This window comes from Ranitomeya variabilis, chromosome 2, assembly GCF_051348905.1.
Source record: "Ranitomeya variabilis isolate aRanVar5 chromosome 2, aRanVar5.hap1, whole genome shotgun sequence".
Lineage (NCBI taxonomy): Eukaryota > Metazoa > Chordata > Amphibia > Anura > Dendrobatidae > Ranitomeya > Ranitomeya variabilis.
The window spans coordinates 1001503599-1001525118 of NC_135233.1; positions in this window are offsets into that span (position 1 = coordinate 1001503599).

Here is a 21520-nt window from a genome sequence, read left to right on the forward strand (position 1 = left end):
ATTCTACATTGAAAAAGTAGAACGACACTCTTTCTCTTCCAAGCTCTGCGGTGCGCCCAAACAGTGGTTTACCCCCATATATGGGGTATCGACGTACTCAGGAGAAATTGCACAACAACTTTTGTGGTCTAATTTCTCCTGTTACCCTTGTGAAAATAAAAATTTGGGGGCAAAAAGATCATTTTTGTAGAAAAAATGAGATTTTTTATTTTCACGGCTCTACGTTATAAACTTCTGTGAAGCACTTGGGGGTTCAAAGTGCTCACCACACATCTAGATAAGTTCCTTAAGGGGTATAGTTTCCAAATTGGTATCACTTGTGGGGGGTTTCCACTGTTTAGGCACATCAGGGACTCTCCAAACGCGACATGGCATCCGGTCTCAATTCCAGCCAATACTGCATTGAAAAAGTCAAACGGTGCTCCTTCACTTCCAAGCTCTGCAGTGCGCCCAAACAGTGGTTTACCTCCACATATGGGGTATCGGCGTACTCAGGAAAAATTGCACAACAAAATTTGTGGTTAAATTTCTGTTTTTACACTTGTGAAAGTTAAAAAAAATGGTTCTGAAGTAAAATGTTTGCAAAAAAAAGTTAAATGTTCATTTTTTTCTTCCACATTGTTTTAGTTCCTGTGAAGTACGTAAAGGGTTAATAAACTTCTTGAATGTGGTTTTGAGCAGCTTGAGGGGTGCAGTTTTTAGAATGGTGTCACACTTGGTTATTTTCTATCATATAGACCCCTCAAAATCACTTCAAAGGTGATGTGGTCCCTAAAAAAAACATGGTGTTGTAAAAATGAGAAATTGCTGGTCAACTTTTAACCCTTATAACTCCCTAACAAAAAAAAAAATTGTTTCCAAAATTGTGCTGATGTAAAGTAGACATGTGAGAAATGTTATTTATTAACTATTTTTTGTGACATATCTCTCTGATTTAAGGGCATAAAAATACAAAGTTTGAAAATTGCAAAATTTTAAAATTTTTTGCCATATTTCCATTTTTTTCATAAATAATTGCAAGTAATATCGAAGAAATGTTACCACTAACTTGAAGTACAACATGTCACGAAAAAACAATCTCAGAATCAGCGGGATCCGATAAAGCGTTCCAGAGTTATAACCTCTTAAAGTGACACTGGTCAGAATTGTAAAAATTGGCTCGGTCATTAAGTACCAAATTGGCTCTGTCACTAAGGGGTTAAGTCTCCGGGTAAGATGTGGTCTCAGGAGCTGAGCATATCATAGAATGTTAGAGTTGGAAGAGACCTCCAGGGTCATCGTGTCCAACCCCCTGCTCAAAGCAGGATTCACTAAACCATCTCAGACAGATGTCTGTCCAGCCTCTGTTGGAAGACTTCCATTGAAGGAAAACTCACCACCTCTAGCGGCAGCCTGTTCCACTCATTCATCACCCTCACTGTCAAAAAGTTTTTTCTAATATGTAATCTGTATCTTCTCCCTTTCAGTTTAATTCCATTGCTTCTCGTGTTTCCTTGTGGAAATGAGAATAAGGATGATCCCTCAACACTGTGATATCAGATATTTGTAGAGAGCTATTAAGTCTCCTCTTAGCCCTCTTCTTGTTTCCCAAACCGTTTATTCTTTCCTCATAGGACATACTTTGCAGTACGCTCACCATCCTGATAGCTCTTCTCTGAATTTGCTCTAGTTTTTCAATGTTTTTTTTTTTAAGTGTGATGTCCAGAACTGGACAAAGTATTCTAGATGAGGCCTGACCAAGGAGCAGTAGAGCGGGATAATTTTTACACATGATCTAGATTCTATGCTTCTCTTAATACATTCTAGAACTTTGTTTGCCTTTTTTTGCTACTGCACCACACTGTTGTCTCATGTGCAGTCTGTGATCTATTAGTATACGCAAGTCTTTTTCACACGTGCTGCTGCTTAGTTCTATTTCTCCTCTTCAGTAGATATAATTTTCATTTTTCTTGCCCAGATGTAAAATCTTGCATTTTTCTCTGTTAAATACCATTTTATTAGTTGCTGCCAATCATTCAAGCTTATCTAGATCCTTCTGAATCCTTTCTAGGTCATCTGTAGTGTTAGCTATCACTCCTAGCATTGCATCGCCTGCAAACTTGACTAGTTTACCTTCACTTCCCTGGTCTAGATCATTTATAAAAATGTTGAACACTGGGGCCAGGACAGAGCCTTGTGGTACCGCACTTGAAACACTCTTCCAATTGGATGTACAAACATTTATTATCACACTTTGAGAACGATCACTAAGCCAGTTATGAATCCACCTAACTGTAGTCTTGTCAATCCCATACTTGGTCATTTTTTCACTAAGGATAGTATGAGATACTTTATTAAATGTTTTGCTGAAGTTGAGATATACGATATCTACTGCCTTTCCCTGATCCACCCAGTCAGTGATTCCATTATAGAAGGCAATTAGATTTGTCTGGCATGACTTGTTTGCTATATACCCATGGTGGCTCTGGTTAATTACTGTATTCTTATCCAAATACTTACATGATGCTCCATATATAATGGGCTCCATATGATGTTCCATATATAATTGGCCCCATATGATGCGCCTCATATAATGCTCCAAATATAATGGTCCCCATATATGATGATCCAGTGTATAATGGGCCCATCTAATGCTCCATATATAATGGGCCCCATATATGATGCTCCAGTGTATAATCGGCCCCATATATGATGTTCTAGTGTATAATGGGCCCCATATATGATGCTCAAGTGTATAATGGGCAAAATATATGATGCTCCAGTGTATGATGGGCCCCATATATAATGCTTCAAACATAAAAAAAAGACTCCTCAGCATCACAGTGTTCCGGCTCTCTGCACTGTGACTGTTCAGGCAGAGGGCACAGAGACATGAAGTAATTGCGCCCTCTGACCTGAACGCCACAGTCAGAAAATGCAGAAGAAGCTGCAGCGGTGGAGTGGGGAGAGGTAAGTATCGCAAGTGCTGGGGCCCTGAGCAAGCGACGGGAAGGGGGGCACTTGTGGGCGCCGGCACAAACACCGGACCACCATAGAGCGCCAGTGTCCCCGACGGCGGGTGGGCCCCCCGCTTTCTCAGGGCCCTGGCACTTGCCCCATCACCCGAGTGCTGACTCCAGCCTTGTATCTATCTATCTATCTATCTATCTATCTATCTATCTATCTATCTATCTATCTATCTATCTATCTATCTAAAACCAGTGGGGTGCAAATGACCTGGAGGGATGTATTACTAATTGAATACAAGAGGGGAGAACCCCTTTATATCACCCTCACTAACAGGCCATAAAACTTAACTTTTATTCACAATCAAAATAAATGAGGGGATTACTGGTAGTTAATTATCAAAAAGACCCTGCCCCTAATCTGCTAATATTGCACATATTGTGTAAGCGATGGCTTCTAGGTGCAAGAGGTTTCCACAGCCCAATTTCTGAACTCAGAGTAGTAATTCTCAGCTCTACAAGCTCTCTGAACCAGTCTACGGTTCGTAGATTCGGCTACGACCTCTTCAGGGTTGTCATAAACTTTGTAGAATCCTCAGGCTAAGAAGAAGCCCAAGCCTGTGGATCTCTGTGGAATAAAGGCAAAATAATGCATACTTGTTGACTCTCGGCCAAAGAGGATACAAGACGTAAACGGAAGTATAACTGACATGAAACAAAAAATAGAGAATTGACATCTGTCTCTGTAGAAGCAATCTGATTCTTTTACCTTTGGATCCAATGTGGTATTCGGATGACCTCGGTCACTAGAAGCGACTGAATGTGCATGCTGCTGTTGGTCCCTAACATACTGTAAATTAATATTGTGAGTGGGCGTACTCGTTTGGATGGTCTCAGGATCTTTCAGTAAGCTTCTAGCTGCTGATTTGTAACCATATCACCATCTACATCAGAGGAAAGCTGAACCTTCATGTGACCATTAGGGCATGTGCAGACGATCAGTATTTGGCAGCGCTTTGGATGCAGAGCATGTGCCGTCTATTGAATGCAGGTGAATTCACAGGTGTTCACTGAACAGTGCGGATTCACCGCATTCAATATACTATATGGCTGACATTTTTTCTTGCAGAGACAAGTGTCGCCACAAGAGAAATTTACATGCTGCGGTCTGGGGTGTGAGCCGCGGGCGTCTATGGTCACATCCACATCCGCTATGGTGTAACGGTTGGACGCTGCACAAGTACGGAGTGTCCAACCCGCAGTGTTTACTGATTGTGTGCACCTACCCTTAAAGAACTGAGAGAAGTTCAGCAAAAGAGTTACAAATTCTCCCTCAGAGGGAGCTCACTGATGGGTGTTCAGTTTACTCATTCAACAGTCAGCAATAGACAGTGCAACACAGATGGCAAACATTGCCAAATCTTTATAGAAACTTACATGAAAAAAAATAATTTAAGTGAAAAGAGAACATTGTCCTCTGAGGTATCAGTTTCCTTTAAACCTTTTACAATATTGGACTCACTGATATGGCCACTATAAGGTCTACAAGTATGATGTGGGCTCAGGAGCTGAGCAGATATCCTACATGGCAGATGCTGAGCTCCACTCACTGCTGCCCAAAAATTCCACTGTCAATCTTGCTCCAGGTGGCACACAATTCCAAGAGCCTACTGACCCCTCAAAATGTACGGTAGCGAGGACAATGAGTCTCTATGGAAGCCAGGGACCTGCTAAAGGCACCCGTGTCTGCCACTATGGTTTTATTGTGAAAAACAATCTGGGGCTGGGCATCATAGGAGACTGAGATGTTTACAATATAATACAATAATACAGTATAGGTGCATTTGGAATAAGCAACGAGGCGATCACAGGTTAAGCTCCTCTATGGGGATTAAAGAATAAAGGAAGAAAAATAAATATTTGAAAAATATTAAAACAACCCTGTAATATGAATCACCCCACCCCCTTTTCCCTTGTTAACAACAAATAAAAAAATAAATATATTTTGTATCCTTGAGTCCGTAAAAGTCAGATCTATCAAATATAAATTATTTCACAGGAACGGTAAATATTGTGAATAGAAAAAAATCGAAACGCCAGGATTGCAACATTTCAGTTGCAGCAACTTTGCAAAAAATGCAATAACCAGCGATCAAAAAATTTAAACTGCACTCAAAATGGTATCAATAAAAATGTCAGCTCACAAAGCTAAATACAAAGCTCTGACAGCTCAATCATTGGAAAAATTAACCCCTTAACCAGGGCCGGCTCCAGGTTTTTGAGGGCCCCGGGCAAAAGAGTCTCAGTGGGCCCCATATGATCTCCCCATCCTGCCCCATCTGTCTCCATCATATCCATCCTGCTCCATGATCCTGCACGATCTGTCTCCAACTCTGCCCCATCTGTCTCCAATCCTGCCCCCAGTGTCTCCGATAATGCCCCCATGTCTTTCATCCTGCCAAGTGTCTCCAATCATGCCCCGTATCTCCATTCTGCCCCGTGTCTCCAATCATGCCCGTTGTTGTGGATTCTGCTTTTGGGTTCCCTCCGGTGGTGGTAGGTGGTAATGCAGTTGTCCCTGGGTTTCAGTCCTGGTCAGGTGTTTCTGCTGATTGCAGTTCTGACTGGGGTATTTAGGTGTGCAGGATTCATTAGTCCTTGCCACTTGTCAATTGTTGTTGGGAGGTGTTGGACCTCTGCCTGGTTCCTCCTGCCTTTCTGCCAAATCAGCAAAGATAAGTGTCTGGTTTTTTTTCTGTGGCACACATACTGTGTGCTTCATGATTCAGTGCTATTCTTTTGTGTTTTCTTGTCCAGCTTAGATTGTGTCAGTATTTTCTCAGTCTTGTTGGATTCTCTGGGGTTGCAGATATTCATTCCACGTCTTTAGTTAGATTGTGGAATTTTTTGTATTATCTGCTGTGGATATTTTTTGAAGGGTTTTAATACTGACCGCCTAGTATTCTGTCCTATCCTTTCCTATTTAGCTAGAGTGGCCTCTTTTGCTAAATCTTGTTTTCTGCCTGCGTGTGTCTTTTCTTCTCCTACTCACAGTCAATATTCGTGGGGGCTGCCTATCCTGTAGGGTTCTGCTCTGAGGCAAGGTAGTATTCCTATTTCCATCTATAGGGGTATTTAGTCCTCCGGCTGTGTCGAGGTGTCTAGGGTTTGTTAGGCACACCCCACGGCTACTTCTAGTTGCGGTGTTAGTTCAGGATCTGCGGTCAGTATAGTTTCCACCTACTCCAGAGAAAGTTTCATGCGGCTCCAAGGTCACCGGATCATAACAGTACAACTGGCCAATAATGAGCTAAATGCATCTCAGAAGAAGGGAAGAAAGGTGTTGAGCCATTTTTTTTCTGCAGTCTGTTTTGTCTGTACTTCCCTCTTTATCTATGGGTGGCTGAGGAGTCTTGTGCTAGCATGGATGTTCAGGAATTAGCTTCTCGTATAGACCAGCTTGCTGCTAGGGGTACAGGGTATTTCTGATTATATTGTTTAGACTCCTGTTTTAGAACCGAAGATTCCTACTCCTGATTTGTTTTTTGGTGACAGGTCCAAATTTTTGAGTTTTAAAAACAATTGTAAACTGTTTTTGGTTTTGAGACCTCGATCCTCCGGTGATTCCATTCAGCAGGTTAAAATCGTCATCTCCCTGCTGCGTGGTGATCCACAGGATTGGGCATTTTCCCTGGAATCTGGGAATCCTGCTTTGCTTAATGTAGACTCCTTTTTTCAGGCTTTAGGATTATTATATGATGAACCGAATTCTGTGGATCAAGTGGAGAAGACCTTGTTGGCCCTGTCTCAGGGTCAAGAGGCGGCAGAATTGTATTGTCAGAAATTTAGAAAATGGTCTGTGTTGACTAAATGGAATGATGATGCTTTGGCGGCAATCTTCAGAAAGGGTCTTTCTGAATCCGTTAAAGATGTTATGATTCAGATTGATCGGCGCTTGCAGGAGCGTAGAACTGTGCGCGCCGTGGCGTAGTCCTCAGAGCCAATTCCTGAGCCAATGCAGTGTGATAGGATTTTGTCTAGAACGGAACGACAAGGATTCAGACGTCAGAATAGGTTGTGTTATTATTGTGGCGATGCTTCTCATGTCATTTCAGTCTGCCCTAAGCGGACAAAAAGGATCGCTAGTTCATTTACCATCAGTACTGTACAACCTAAATTTCTGTTATCGGTGTCCTTGATCTGCTCATTGTCATCATTTTCTGTCATGGCGTTTGTGGATTCAGGCGCCGCCTTGAACTTAATGGATTTTGAGTTTGCCAGGCGTTGTGGTTTTCCCTTGCAGCCTTTGCAGAACCCTATTCCTTTAAGGGGGATTGATGCTACACCTTTGGCTAAAAATAAGCCTCAGTTTTGGACACAGGTGACCATGCACATGGCGCCAGCCCATCAGGAAGATTGTCGATTTCTGGTGTTGCATAATTTGCATGATGTTATCGTGCTGGGTTTTCCGTGGTTGCAGGTACATAATCCTGTGTTGGATTGGAAGTCTATGTCTGTGACTAGTTGGGGTTGTCAGGGGGTTCATAATGATGTTCCTTTGATGTCAATCTCCTCTTCTTCTTCTTCTGAAATTCCAGAGTTTTTGTCTGATTTTCAGGATGTATTCGATGAGCCCAAGTCCAGTTCCCTTCCACCGCACAGGGACTGTGATTGTGCGATTGACTTGATTCCAGGCAGTAAGTTTCCTAAGGGCCGACTTTTCAACCTGTCTGTGCCTGAACATACCGCCATGCGGAGTTATGTTAAGGAGTCTTTGGAGAAAGGACATATTCAGGACGGTTTTCACTCTAACTGTTTGTATCTCACTAGAAGAAATACAGTTTAAGCCTCTAATCAGAACTTACGGTGGTTTATAGACCACCAAAATACATATGCTGTATGTCTAATACATGCACCAATACCTTGCATGCAAATATTCCACTTAGCTTATACATTTAGATGCTATGTAGGATTGGGATACTTTCAGTGCTGATTAGCAAACAATACCAAATATCTTTCCAGATGCATCACCAACATAACTACCCATCCGTATTCATGGGAAACTACCTAACTCATTTTCCATTATATGAGTGTTCCCTGATGGGTAAAGTAGTTGCACCTTCTAAGGGAAATGATGGTGGGATATCTTTCACTGGAACGCTGTAATGCATGGGACAAAATAACTAAATGTTTGGGTGGATCTCACCGCATACTCCGCTCAGTCATTTCCCAGCTGTTCCTCTCATCCCCGTCCACCTCATGTCCGTCCTTAGTGTACTGGTATGCTGCTAGAAGGAGCGTCTCCCGACGCGTTTCTTCCTTATGGAGTCATCAGGGGAGAATGCTGCTGCCATTACGGGTCTCCCCCTTGTTCTCTGTGTTATTTATCAACTCAGCTCCGTGCCGCGCTAATCTAAGCTCCGCCCTCTGGCGTGTGACGCGCACACCGGGCTTACCCTTGTATTTCCGGATAGTTTTAAATGCTCTCCTGCGTCATTTAGCGCTGGGATTCCCCGCTCAGTGGCGCATGCGCACCACCAAGCCTGGGATATACGTGTCCCTAGATATAAGAGCACACTGTTACCAGACATATATACAGTAAAGGGTTATAACTTAAATGCATATGTTAATGCTATTTAGTCCCCTATGGTGCCTCTTCATACTATAGCACTAATTCCGTTCTCAATTCATTGTGCCGTGTATCGCATTGACCCCTAGATAACAGGAAGTTCATGTAATAATTAATCCTGTTCACCTATTGGCATGATTCATAATTTTCTCAGTTTCTTCTTTGACTACACAATATGTGAGACCCAAGTTGTGTTCTCAAAAATCCCTTTCAATGATGTAACCTGGAGAGCAAGCAAGGATGAGAGGAGGAGTGACAGTAATGAATCAAAAAAAAATTTTTTGTATGAAAAATGGTAATATGAATTGAAAAATATATACTATTAGTGAATTAAATATAGGGTGCGAATTCCCCTATGCGGGACAGCACCCTCCATCACCTCCAACAAACGTGGGAAAAGGTGACCCTACGGATGCCCTATTTCATTATATCTACACTCCTTTCCCTACCTATCGCGGAGGTTGGCACCCTAGGAGAAACCTGCGCTTAATGGCGCCCCCACTCAACGTAGACTATCCCAAATTAACTCTCCCTATAAATCCCTTTCATATACATAGGACAGCTGGAAGGAAGAGAATAATGTATCCAAGAAATAGTTTTTCTGAATAACTTATAAGGGCTTATTGAGGTGTTATGGGGCATCTCAATATCTCTGGCCCTACCTGTCGCGGGGGTTGGCACCCTGATACCTTTCGCTTATGGCGCCCCCACTCCACGATGGCTAGCCCTCATTAAAACTCGATTGTTCTTCATGTCAAATGTATTGCATGGTAATTATCAGGACAGTCTTATCTAATTTCACTATTGACTACTGTACAGTTGTGTTTCATTCAAAAAAATACTCTGATAGTTGTTGCCGTGATAGTCTTATCAGATTTCACAAGAAGCAACTATATGATTGTGTTTCATTCAACCCTGACGGGTATACTGTTCTCAACATAAATATCCATCTGGTCTCCTTTTGGAGTATGTGTTTGTCCCAGTCCCCCCCTCTTTGTGGAGGCACTATCCTGTCGATCCCCATGAACCAAATTTTACTAGGGTTGCCCTGATGAAAACGATTCATGTGGGATGCCACTGGAGTCTCTCTCTTGTTTGCAATGTCACAAAGATGCTCGCCGACCCTTCTGCGAAACTCCCTTTTTGTCTTCCCGACGTACTCAAGGCCACATTCACACGTGGCTTTATATATAACACCTTTCGTGCGGCAATTGATGAAATGCCGAATCGTGTACGTGGTCCCCGTGACATTGCTTACAAAGCTTTTTGAAGATCTAATGGAGGCGCAACTTTTACAATTTCCACACCTGTAACAGCCTTTCACTTGGTTTGTTATTATACCAGATCTATTTCCAGTGTCAAAATGGCTATAGACAAGTCTGTCACGGAGAGATCTACCCTTTTTATAGGTGATTTGAGGTGCCGGTGAAACATATTTGTTTATGTCTTTGTCCATTTGTAAAATCGACCAGTGTTTTTGGACAATTTCTCTAATATGATTTGCACCGTTAGAGTACCTGGTGATGAGACGTATCGTGTTTTCGTCATCAGATTTAGGCCTAGGTGTCAATAAGTCTTTCCTTTCTTTTCTCAAAGATTCTTTGTAGGCTCTATTCAGTACACCCTCGGGATAACCCCTTTCCAGGAACCGATTTTTTAGGTCCTTAGCCTGTTCTTGAAACATGTCATTATTTGAACAGTTTCGGCGTATTCTACAGTATTGTCCCTTAGGGATGCCTCTTTTCAAAGGAGCAGGATGACTGCTCTCCCACCTGAGGAGAGAATTTGTGGCTGTGTCTTTTCTGTGTGTCCTTGTGATTAATTCACCATTGGGACGCTTTTCAATGTGTATGTCCAAAAATGCCAAGCTAGTGGTGCTGGCCTCATGGGTGAAGCGAAGGCCCAAGTCATTAATGTTTAGCCCTTCAACAAAATTTTCAAACTCATTGACTTCCCCTCTCCAAATCACAAGGACATCATCTATATACCTCAGCCACAAAATTATCCTCTCCTCAGGATGGGTATATGTATCACCGAAAACGACTGTTTCCTCCCACCAGCCCAGGAGCAAATTTGCATACGAGGGCGCACAAGGGCTGCCCATTGCAGTGCCCCTGAGCTGGTGGAAGTACTTGCGGTCAAACAAAAAGATATTTCGGGTCAAACAAAACTCCAAGGCCCTTAAGACAAAGTTGTTATGTCTCTCATATTGTAGACCTCTCGTGCCCAGATAATGGCCCACAGCCATAAGGCCTTTGTCATGTGGGATCGACGAGTATAGTGCCTCCACATCAATGCTGCCCAAGATCATGTCAGGGTCAAGACAAACATCCTCCAACTTAAGCAAAAGATCGGTGGTATCCCGCACATGGGAATTCAAGGCTCCCACAAATGGTTTTAAAATCCTATCTATGTAAATGCCAAGTTTTTCAGTCAAACTGTTGTTCCCTGAGATGGGATAGTCTACGTTGAGTGGGGGCGCCATTAAGCGCAGGTTTCTCCTAGGGTGCCAACCTCCGCGATAGGTAGGGAAAGGAGTGTAGATATAATGAAATAGGGCATCCATAGGGTCACCTTTTCCCATGTTTGTTGGAGGTGATGGAGGGTGCTGTCCCGCATAGGGGAATTCGCACCCTATATTTAATTCACTAATAGTATATATTTTTCAATTCATATTACCATTTTTCATACAAAAAATTTTTTTTTGATTCATTACTGTCACTCCTCCTCTCATCCTTGCTTGCTCTCCAGGTTACATCATTGAAAGGGATTTTTGAGAACACAACTTGGGTCTCACATATTGTGTAGTCAAAGAAGAAACTGAGAAAATTATGAATCATGCCAATAGGTGAACAGGATTAATTATTACATGAACTTCCTGTTATCTAGGTGTCAATGCGATACACGGCACAATGAATTGAGAACGGAATTAGTGCTATAGTATGAAGAGGCACCATAGGGGACTAAATAGCATTAACATATGCATTTAAGTTATAACCCTTTACTGTATATATGTCCGGTAACAGTGTGCTCTTATATCTAGGGACACGTATATCCCAGGCTTGGTGGTGCGCATGCGCCACTGAGCGGGGAATCCCAGCGCTAAATGACGCAGGAGAGCATTTAAAACTATCCGGAAATACAAGGGTAAGCCCGGTGTGCGCGTCACACGCCAGAGGGCGGAGCTTAGATTAGCGCGGCACGGAGCTGAGTTGATAAATAACACAGAGAACAAGGGGGAGACCCGTAATGGCAGCAGCATTCTCCCCTGATGACTCCATAAGGAAGAAACGCGTCGGGAGACGCTCCTTCTAGCAGCATACCAGTACACTAAGGACGGACATGAGGTGGACGGGGATGAGAGGAACAGCTGGGAAATGACTGAGCGGAGTATGCGGTGAGATCCACCCAAACATTTAGTTATTTTGTCCCATGCATTACAGCGTTCCAGTGAAAGATATCCCACCATCATTTCCCTTAGAAGGTGCAACTACTTTACCCATCAGGGAACACTCATATGATGGAAAATGAGTTAGGTAGTTTCCCATGAATACGGATGGGTAGTTATGTTGGTGATGCATCTGGAAAGATATTTGGTATTGTTTGCTAATCAGCACTGAAAGTATCCCAATCCTACATAGCATCTAAATGTATAAGCTAAGTGGAATATTTGCATGCAAGGTATTGGTGCATGTATTAGACATACAGCATATGTATTTTGGTGGTCTATAAACCACCGTAAGTTCTGATTAGAGGCTTAAACTGTATTTCTTCTAGTGAGATACAAACAGTTAGAGTGAAAACCGTATTGTGGGAGAGTATTTTATATCTACAAACGGTAGTCTACACTGCATTACATATTGGCTGGCCCATTTAGGGTATCTATGCAAACAATTGTGGATTGGTGAGTGATTTTTAACACTTACTGTGCTGTCTGTTACTTGCATCTATATTTGTAATTGTCTGTTGGTATATTTTTTTTCCCCCTTCTGTGTTGGTAATAGGGCACAAATCACAATAGGTTATCCATTTTTGTTTGTTTGTGTTTTTTCTGTGGATATATATAAATGGGCCATTGATTGGTTCCTTTTAAAGAATACCTAATAAAGGTTAAATTTTATCCAGTTGCTAAAAATAAGATTTAATTTATTGGATTATTACACCACACTCAATATATATAGCATTTTAGGAGGTTTAAAAATGTAGCAGCAATTTTTCATTTTTTCAAGGAAATTTACAGAATTAATTTTTTACAACCTATCCGTATTTGAAGTGCCTTTAGGGGACCCATATATTGGGAAACCCCCAAAAGTGATACTATTTTATAAACAGCACCCCCTGACATATTGAAAAATGCTGTCAGGTAGTTTATTAACCCTTCAGGTGCTTTTCAGGAATTAATGCAAAGTGGCATGACTGAAATGAAAATGTGTATTTTTACCACCTAAATGCCTCTAACTTCTGAACAGATTACTACAGCCGGCAGACTCTAAGGCCGCTATTTGGTTGTGAATTGCCATGGCAAACATCAGGACCTCATGATCTGAGGGCACCAATTGTGATAAAGAGGGAGAAGCCACACTCTGTTAACCATTTAAATGATGTAGTCACTATTGACAGCAGCATCTAAGGGGTTAAACAGATTTGGATGGTGAAAACACTAATCGTGGCTGATACAGCAAGTTGTCAGCTATAGTGTCTAGCCAACAGCTGCTGGATTGTCACCTGTATGGGGAGGCTATTCTCTTATATCTCAGGTCAGTTAAAAGACTTATTGGCGGTCATTAAGGGGTTAAAATATCTTATCCAGTGGGGTGACAGAAGAGCATTCACCACAACCCTGCAGCCCTTACAAAGTAATTGTACCCCAATTGAAGCACCGCAGTGTTTCTACACACTAAGATAACCCCTTCATGTACCCTATGTATGATGCCAATACATGCTCCCCCCAAACATAGTAAGGTACCCCCACAGCGAATTCCTCCACATGCACATTATGATGACCCTCCAGTGCCCACTGCAAAGTATGGTACCCCCACAGTGACCCCAACACACTGTGATGGCCCCAATATTCTCCTACACACATTATGATTGTGTCATGAATGTGCCGCATTCTGCCAGGACCTGTGGTACATCTGAGATTAGAAGATTGCAGCGTTTAGCTGAGCAAAGATCCTCTTTAAATCTACACTGTCATTCATAAGTTGACAGGTTTTCTTGTGGCATGGAAAGTGTTTAGGGTTCCTCGTGGTCTATTGGCTGTGCAGCTTATTGGAACCACACCTTTCCATTATATAGACCTGTGTCTGGTTCCTTCCATGCAAGCAATAGAATCTTCATTCTGTTCCTGGCATTATTGGAGGTGTTGTTGAGGGTTGTAATTGTTGTCTTGAGATTGTTGTATGCGGTTTGTTGTGAATACCTCTACCTTCCACTCCTGGCGTTCTGTTGATTTTCTGCCTCTTTACTGTGTACCCATTTTAGCCTTTGTATTTTATCAGGGTGGGTGTTGAGTAGGATTCTATAGGCGTACAGAGAGTCACGTGACCAGAGCATCTCTACCTTCAGGGGTAACCTAGGAATAGGGATAAAATAGATTGAGGGACAGTATAGTGTCCCTCCTCTACATCTTTCTTACTGTCACAGCATGACAGATGGCCCAGACACAGCCCTCTACGCTATAATGGCCCCCACAAAGCCCTCCAAATAGTATGGTGGTCCCCAGGAAGCATGATGGCCCTCACTTAGTACTACAAATAGTATTATGGCCCTACAAGATAAAAAAAAAAATACTCCCCTCTCCCCGTTCCCCCACTGCTTTGGTCTCTGCAGAGTGTGGTCGGCTGACACTCCCTCTTCCATAATTGCTTTGAAAGGCTTCTGCATCCAGGATATGGATACAGTTGAAAGCCAGTTGGGAGGGTGGGGAAAGAGAGACAGCGCTGGTATTGGGCCCCCTTGACTCTAGGGCCTTATGCCGACCGTCTGATTTGCTGCTATTAGTTGTACACCATCAGTTACAGGTCTCAATCACTGGCAATACAGATCTTTTTTTTTTCTATTTTCTAATTTTTTTCAATACTTGAATGAAAATCAATCCAGTGGTGGGTTTTTTTCGGAATTCCACCAAGCTTTTTTCCGGTTCTCCAGTAGGTTATATGGTATATCTTGATTCTTCCAAAGTGTTTGATACCGTGCCACACAAGAGGTTGGTACACAAAATGAGAATGCTGGGTCTGGGGAGAAATGTGTGTAAATGGGTAACTGGCTTAGTGATAGAAAGCAGAGGGTGGTTATAAATGGTATATCCTCTGAAAGCCGGAGGAGTGTCTGCTCCAGTAAGGAGGGAAATAGGAGAGCAGTACAGGCCAGACAGGTGCTGGTAGTGGGGGACTCAATTATTAGGGGAACAGATAGGGCAATCTGTCACAAAGACAGGGATCGTCGGACGGTGTGCTGCCTACCTGGCGCTCGAGTCCGACACATCGCTGATCGGGTTGGCAGATTACTGTGAGGGGCTGGTGAGGACCCAGCGGTCATGGTGCACATTGGCACAAATGACAAAGTTAGAGGTAGGTCGAAGGTCCTTAAAGATGATTTCAGGGAATTAGGCTGTAAGCTGAAAGCAAGGACCTCCAAAGTGGTATTTTCCGAAATACTGCCTGTACCACGTGCCACGCCAGAGACGCAACGGGAGATTAGGGAGGTTAATAAGTGGCTCAAGAATTGGTGTAGGAAGGAGGGGTTTGGGTTCCTGGAGAACTGGGCCGACTTCTCAGTTGGCTACAGGCTCTATGCTAGAGACAGGCTGCACCTCAATGGGGAAGGGGCAGCTGTGCTGGGGGAGAAAATGGCTAGAAGGTTGGAGATGTGTTTAAACTAGGGATTGGGGGGGAGGGTATTCATTTTATAGGAGGGAAAGATAGTGCAGATAGAGACCTGGGCACAAATAAGGTAATTGGGGGTGGGGGTGGCATGGGGGGTTGGGTTAGAACAGTTAATAATTTAAGAAAGAATAGAGGTACAGAGAGATACATGAAGTGCATGTATACTAATGCCAAAAGCCTCGCCAACAAAATGGAGGAATTAGAACTAATGTTGTTGGAGCATAATTATGACATGGTGGGGATATCTGAGACGTGGCTGGATGAGAGCCATGACTGGGCTGTTAACTTGCAGGGCTATAGCCTTTTCAGAAATGACCGTACAGATAAGCGAGGGGGTGGGGTGTGTCTGTATGTAAAATCATCCTTAAAACCCATCCGGCGTGATAATATAGGTGAATCTAATGAAAATGTAGAGTCCCTGTGGGTGGAGATAAGGGGAGGGGGAAAAATAATAAATTACTGATAGGGGTTTGTTATAAATCTCCAAAAATAATGGAAGCAATGGAGAATATCCTCATAAAGCAAATAGATGAAGCTGCGACTCAAGGAGAAGTCATTATTATGGGGGACTTCAACTACCCTGAAATAGATTGGGGAACAGAAACCTGCAGTTCCAGCAAAGGTAATCGGTTTTTGACAACTATGAGAGACAATTACCTTTCACAACTGGTTCAGGACCCAACAAGAAGGGGGGCACTGCTAGACCTAATATTAACCAACAGGCCAGACCGCATATCAAATATAAGGGTTGGGGGTCACTTGGGGAATAGTGATCACAAAATAATAAGTTTTCATGTATCCTTTAATAAGATGTGTAGTAGAGAGGTGACAAGGACACTAAACTTCAGGAGGGCAAATTTCCAACGGAAGAGAGATGATCTTGGTGCAATTAACTGGGATGATATCCTGAGACATAAAAATACACAAAGAAAATGGGAGATGTTTATTAGCATCCTGGATAGGACCTGTGCACAGTATATACCGTATGGGAATAAACACACTAGAAATAGGAAACCAATATGGCTAAATAGAGCTGTAAGGGGCGCATTAAGTGACAAAAAGAAAGCATTTAGAGAATTAAAGGAAGTAAGTAGTGAGGAGGCATTAAATAAATATAGAAAATTAAATAAATCCTGTAAAAAGCAAATCAAGGCAGCAAAAATTGAGACAGAGAGACTCATTGCCAGAGAGAGTAAAAATAATCCCAAAATATTCTTTAACTACGTAAATAGTAAGAAACTAAAAAATGATAGTGTTGGCCCCCTTAAAAATAGTCTGGGTGAAATGGTGGATGAGGATGAGGAAAAGGCCAATATGCTAAATGACTTTTTTCATCAGTAATTACACAAGTGTTATGCTGTAAGAATCAGGCTGCACTCAGATGTCACCCGAGTGCAGTCCTATTTAAGTGTAACGATTCAAAGAGGGAAAAACGGAGAGTGGACCCTCTAGACCGCGACTACGAACCCCTCACGGACGAGCTGACCAGATAGACCACCCCCTATGCAGGGAGCGTTAGGGGCAGGCCCGCGAGGGACTATCGCCACGGAAGCTGGAGGACCAGGACGGGAGAGGACCAAGAAGAGGCGGAGATAGTAGGACCACAGGATAGGTGAGTGCTGAAGAGAAACAGGACAGATGGGTAAAACAGGACTGATGGGTAAAACAGGACTGATGGGTAAACTGCAGCAGTACAGGGACTGGCGGAGGAACTGAGGAAACACAGAGGCTAGCAGGATACAGGAAAGACAGGATAAACCCAAAGTCAGAGGGAAAACGAAATTCACAGAGACTAAGGCTACGTTCACATTTGCGGTCAGCGCCGCAGCGTCGGGCGCCGCAGCTGCGCCGCATGCGTCATGCGCCCCTATATTTAACATGGGGGCGCATGGACATGCGTTGTGCTGCGTTTAGCGCCGCATGGCCGCAAGCGTTGGATGCAAGAAACGCATCAAGTTGCATTTTTTTTGCGTCCAACTTGCGGCCAAAAACGACGCATGCGGCGCAAAACGCAGCGTTTTAGCGTGCGTTTTGCCGCGTTTTTGTTTGCGTTGTGCGCTGCGGCGCCGACGCTGCGGCGCACAACGCAAATGTGAACGTAGCCTTAGAGCGGCCAGGAACACCTGAAGGAACAAATGATAACCAGGCACAGAGGGACGGCAGGAAGCAGTTTAAATACCTAAAGGCAGGGTAGCACGTCCAAGTAACAGACCTCCAGAACCATAGAGAGGACAATAAGGAGGACTGACTTCCGGGTACTAGTCCTCCAGGACCATAGAGGAGACAAAGAGGAGGATCGACAGAAGATCAGAAGTGCACACGAGCAGCACTGAACCTGGTATGCGTGCGTGCACGAGAAGCAGAGGCCGGGAGCGAGCGCGGAGGGAGAGACGCTGACTGGGAAGGCGGCAGCAGAGGTATGACAACAAGAAAACCCCATGGCAGACAATATGATCAGTGATAACAAAATTTCCCCATTAAATGTCACCTGCTTAACCCAGCAGGAAGTACGGCGGCGTCTAAAAATCACTAAAATTGACAAACCTCCGAGCCCGGATGGGATACACCCCCGAGTACTGCAGGAATTAAGTACAGTCATTGATAGACCATTATTTTTAATCTTTAAAGACTCCATAATAACAGGGTCTGTACCACAGGACTGGCGTATAGCAAATGTGGTGCCAATATTCAAAAAGGGGACAAAAACTGAACTCGGAAATTATAGGCCAGTAAGTTTAAACTCTACTGTGGGTAAAATCCTGGAGGGCATTCTAAGGGATGCTATACTGGAGTATCTGAAGAGGAATAACCTCATGACCCAGTATCAGCACGGGTTTACTAGGGACCGTTCATGTCAGACTAATTTGATCAATTTCTATGAAGAGGTAAGTTCCGGACTGGACCAAGGGAACGCAGTGGATGTAGTGTATATGGACTTTTCAAAAGCTTTTGATACGGTGCCACACAAAAGGTTGATTCATAAAATGAGAATAATGGGGATAGGGGAAAATATGTGTAAGTGGGTTGAGAGCTGGCTCAGGGATAGGAAACAAAGGGTGGTTATTAATGGAGCACACTCGGACTGGGTCACGGTTAGCAGTGGGGTACCACAGGGGTCAGTATTGGGCCCTCTTCCTTTTAACATATTTATTAATGACCTTGTAGGGGGCATACAGAGCAGAATTTCAATATTTGCAGATGACACTAAACTCTGCAGGGTAATCAGTACAGAGGAGGACAATTTTATATTACAGGATGATTTATGTAAACTAGAAGCTTGGGCTGGTAAATGACAAATGAGCTTTAATGGGGATAAATGTAAGGTCATGCTCTTGGGTAGAAGTAATAAGATGTATAATTATGTGCTCAATTCTTAGACTCTGGGCAAAACTGTCACTGAAAAAGACCTGGGTGTATGGGTGGATGACAAACTCATATTCAGTGGCCAGTGTCAGGCAGCTGCTACAAAGGCAAATAAAATAATGGGATGTATTAAAAGAGGCATAGATGCTCATGAGGAGAACATAATTTTACCTCTATACAAGTCACTAGTTCGACCACACTTAGAATACTGTGCACAGTTCTGGTCTCCGGTGTATAAGAAAGACATAGCTGAACTGGAGCGGGTGCAGAGAAGAGCAACCAAGGTTATTAGAGGACTGGGGGGTCTGCAATACCAAGATAGGTTATTACACTTGGGGCTATTTAGTTTGGAAAAAGAAGGCTAAGGGGTGATCTTATTTTAATGTATAAATATATGAGGGGACAATACAAAGACCTTTCTGATGATCTTTTTATTCATAGACCTGAGACAGGGACAAGGGGGCATACTCTACGTCTGGAGGAAAGAAGGTTTAAGCATAATAACAGACACGGGTTCTTTACTGTAAGAGCAGTGAGACTATGGAACTCTCTGCCGTATGATGTTGTAATGAGTGAGTCATTACTTAAATTTAAGAGGGGACTGGATGCCTTTCTGGAAAAGTATAATATTACAGGTTATATATATTAGATTCCTTGTTAGGGTGTTGATCCAGGAAACTAGTCTGATTGCCGTATGTGGAGTCGGGAAGGAATTTTTTTCCCCAATGTGGAGCTTACTCTTTGCCACATGAGTTTTTTTCTGCCTTCCTCTGGATCAACATGTTAGGGCATGTTAGGTTAGGCTATGGGTTGAACTAGATGGACTTAAAGGGAACCTGTCACCCCCCCCCCCCCAGGCATTTAAAACTAAAAGAGCCACCTTGTGCAGCAGTAATGCTGCATTCTGACAAGGTGGCTCTTTTAGTTATTGGTGCTGTAACTGCAGAAATAATCCGTTTTGTAATTTGTCCTAAATACCTTTCTTCAGTCCTGGAGGCAGGCCTTTCTCCCCTGCTGCAGACGCCACACAGCCATCACTCAAGTCTTCTTGGCGCCAGGCGCCGCCTCCTCGTCGCTGTTTTGAAATGGGCCGGCACCTGCGCTCTTTTATCCTGCCTTGGACAGGCTCAGTGAGCGCTGCCCGTCCTCTGTCCTCATATGCAGTCTAGCTGACTGCGCGCCTGTGTGGGCGCCCTGCCTGTGAATCCCAGCCCCGCAATGTCTTCTGATTTATTCTCACTGCAGGGCTGGGATTCACAGGCAGGGCGGCCACACAGGCGCAGTCAGCTAGACTGCATATGAGGACAGAGGACGGGCAGCACTCACTGCGCCTGCCCAAGGCAGGAGAAAAGAGCACAGGCGCCGGCTGATTTCAAAACAGCGACGAGGAGGCGGCGCCTGGCGCCAAGAAGACTTGAGTGACGGCTGTGTGGCGTCTGCAGCAGGAGGGAAAGGCCTGCCTCCAGGACTGACGAAAGGCATTTAGGACAAATTACAAAACGGATTATTTCTGCAGTTACAGCACCAATAACTAAAAGAGCCACCTTGTCAGAATGCAGCATTACTGCTGCACAAGATGGCTCTTTTAGTTTTAAACGCCTGGGGGGGTGACAGGTTCCCGTTAAAGTCTTCCTTCAACCTTAATAACTATGTTACTATGTTACAAAGGAGGGCAGCAAAATTAACAAAAGGGATGGAGGAACTACAATACCCAGAGAGATTAGCAAAATTACAATTATTTAGTCTAGAAAAAAGACAACTGAGGGGCGATCTAATAACCATGTATAAGTATATAAGGGGACAATACAAATATCTCTCCGAGGATCTGTTTATACCAAGGAAGGTGACGGTCACAAGGGGGCATTCTCTGCGTCTGGAGGAGAGAAGGTTTTTCCACCAACATAGAGGATCCTTTACTGTTAGGGCAGTGAGAATCTGGAATTCCTTGCCTGAGGACATGGTGATGGTGAACTCAATCGAGTGGTTCAAGAGAGGCCTGGATGTCTTCCTAGAGTGTTAACAATATTGTATCTTACAGTTATTTGGTTCTTTAGAAGGACGTAGATCTGGGGATTTATTCTGACCGAATATAGGCTGAACTGGATGGACAAATGTCTTTTTTCGGCCTTGCTAACTATGTTACTATGTTACTTTGTTGCTATGTAAAATGGAAGGTGGATGGAAAAATAAAAAAGTTGTTGAAAAATAAAAAGTTGTGGATTTTAGGAAGGAAGGGAAAACTGAAAACGCAAAAAAGAAAAATTAAAGTAATGAAAATCATGACTGAAATAAATATTTAAACATTTCTTCTGCTAAAACCTCAATCTCTATGTTTTTATATATGAGAAAAATCACGGATGTCTGAATGAGGTTTTAAGAAGATAAATCAGTTCAGGTCTTTGGGAGGGTAATTTTACCATCTCCCTCTGTAACTCTGCATCAGGCATGTGTCCCACTGACCAGCCCACCCGAGGTGTCCACAGGGAATTTGCCAGATAGGAAGAAACCTGCCTGGTCCTGTTGTAATACATACTGTACTTTTGTGGATCTGAGATAACTGAGTGATATGGACACATGTATGTCATGTAATATGGCCATGGTGGTACAGAAAACTAAAAAAACGGAAGTCTTTTTTTTTAAATTATAATTATTTGTATGTTTTAGCCTCTATTATTTATTTTATTTTCACTTATTTA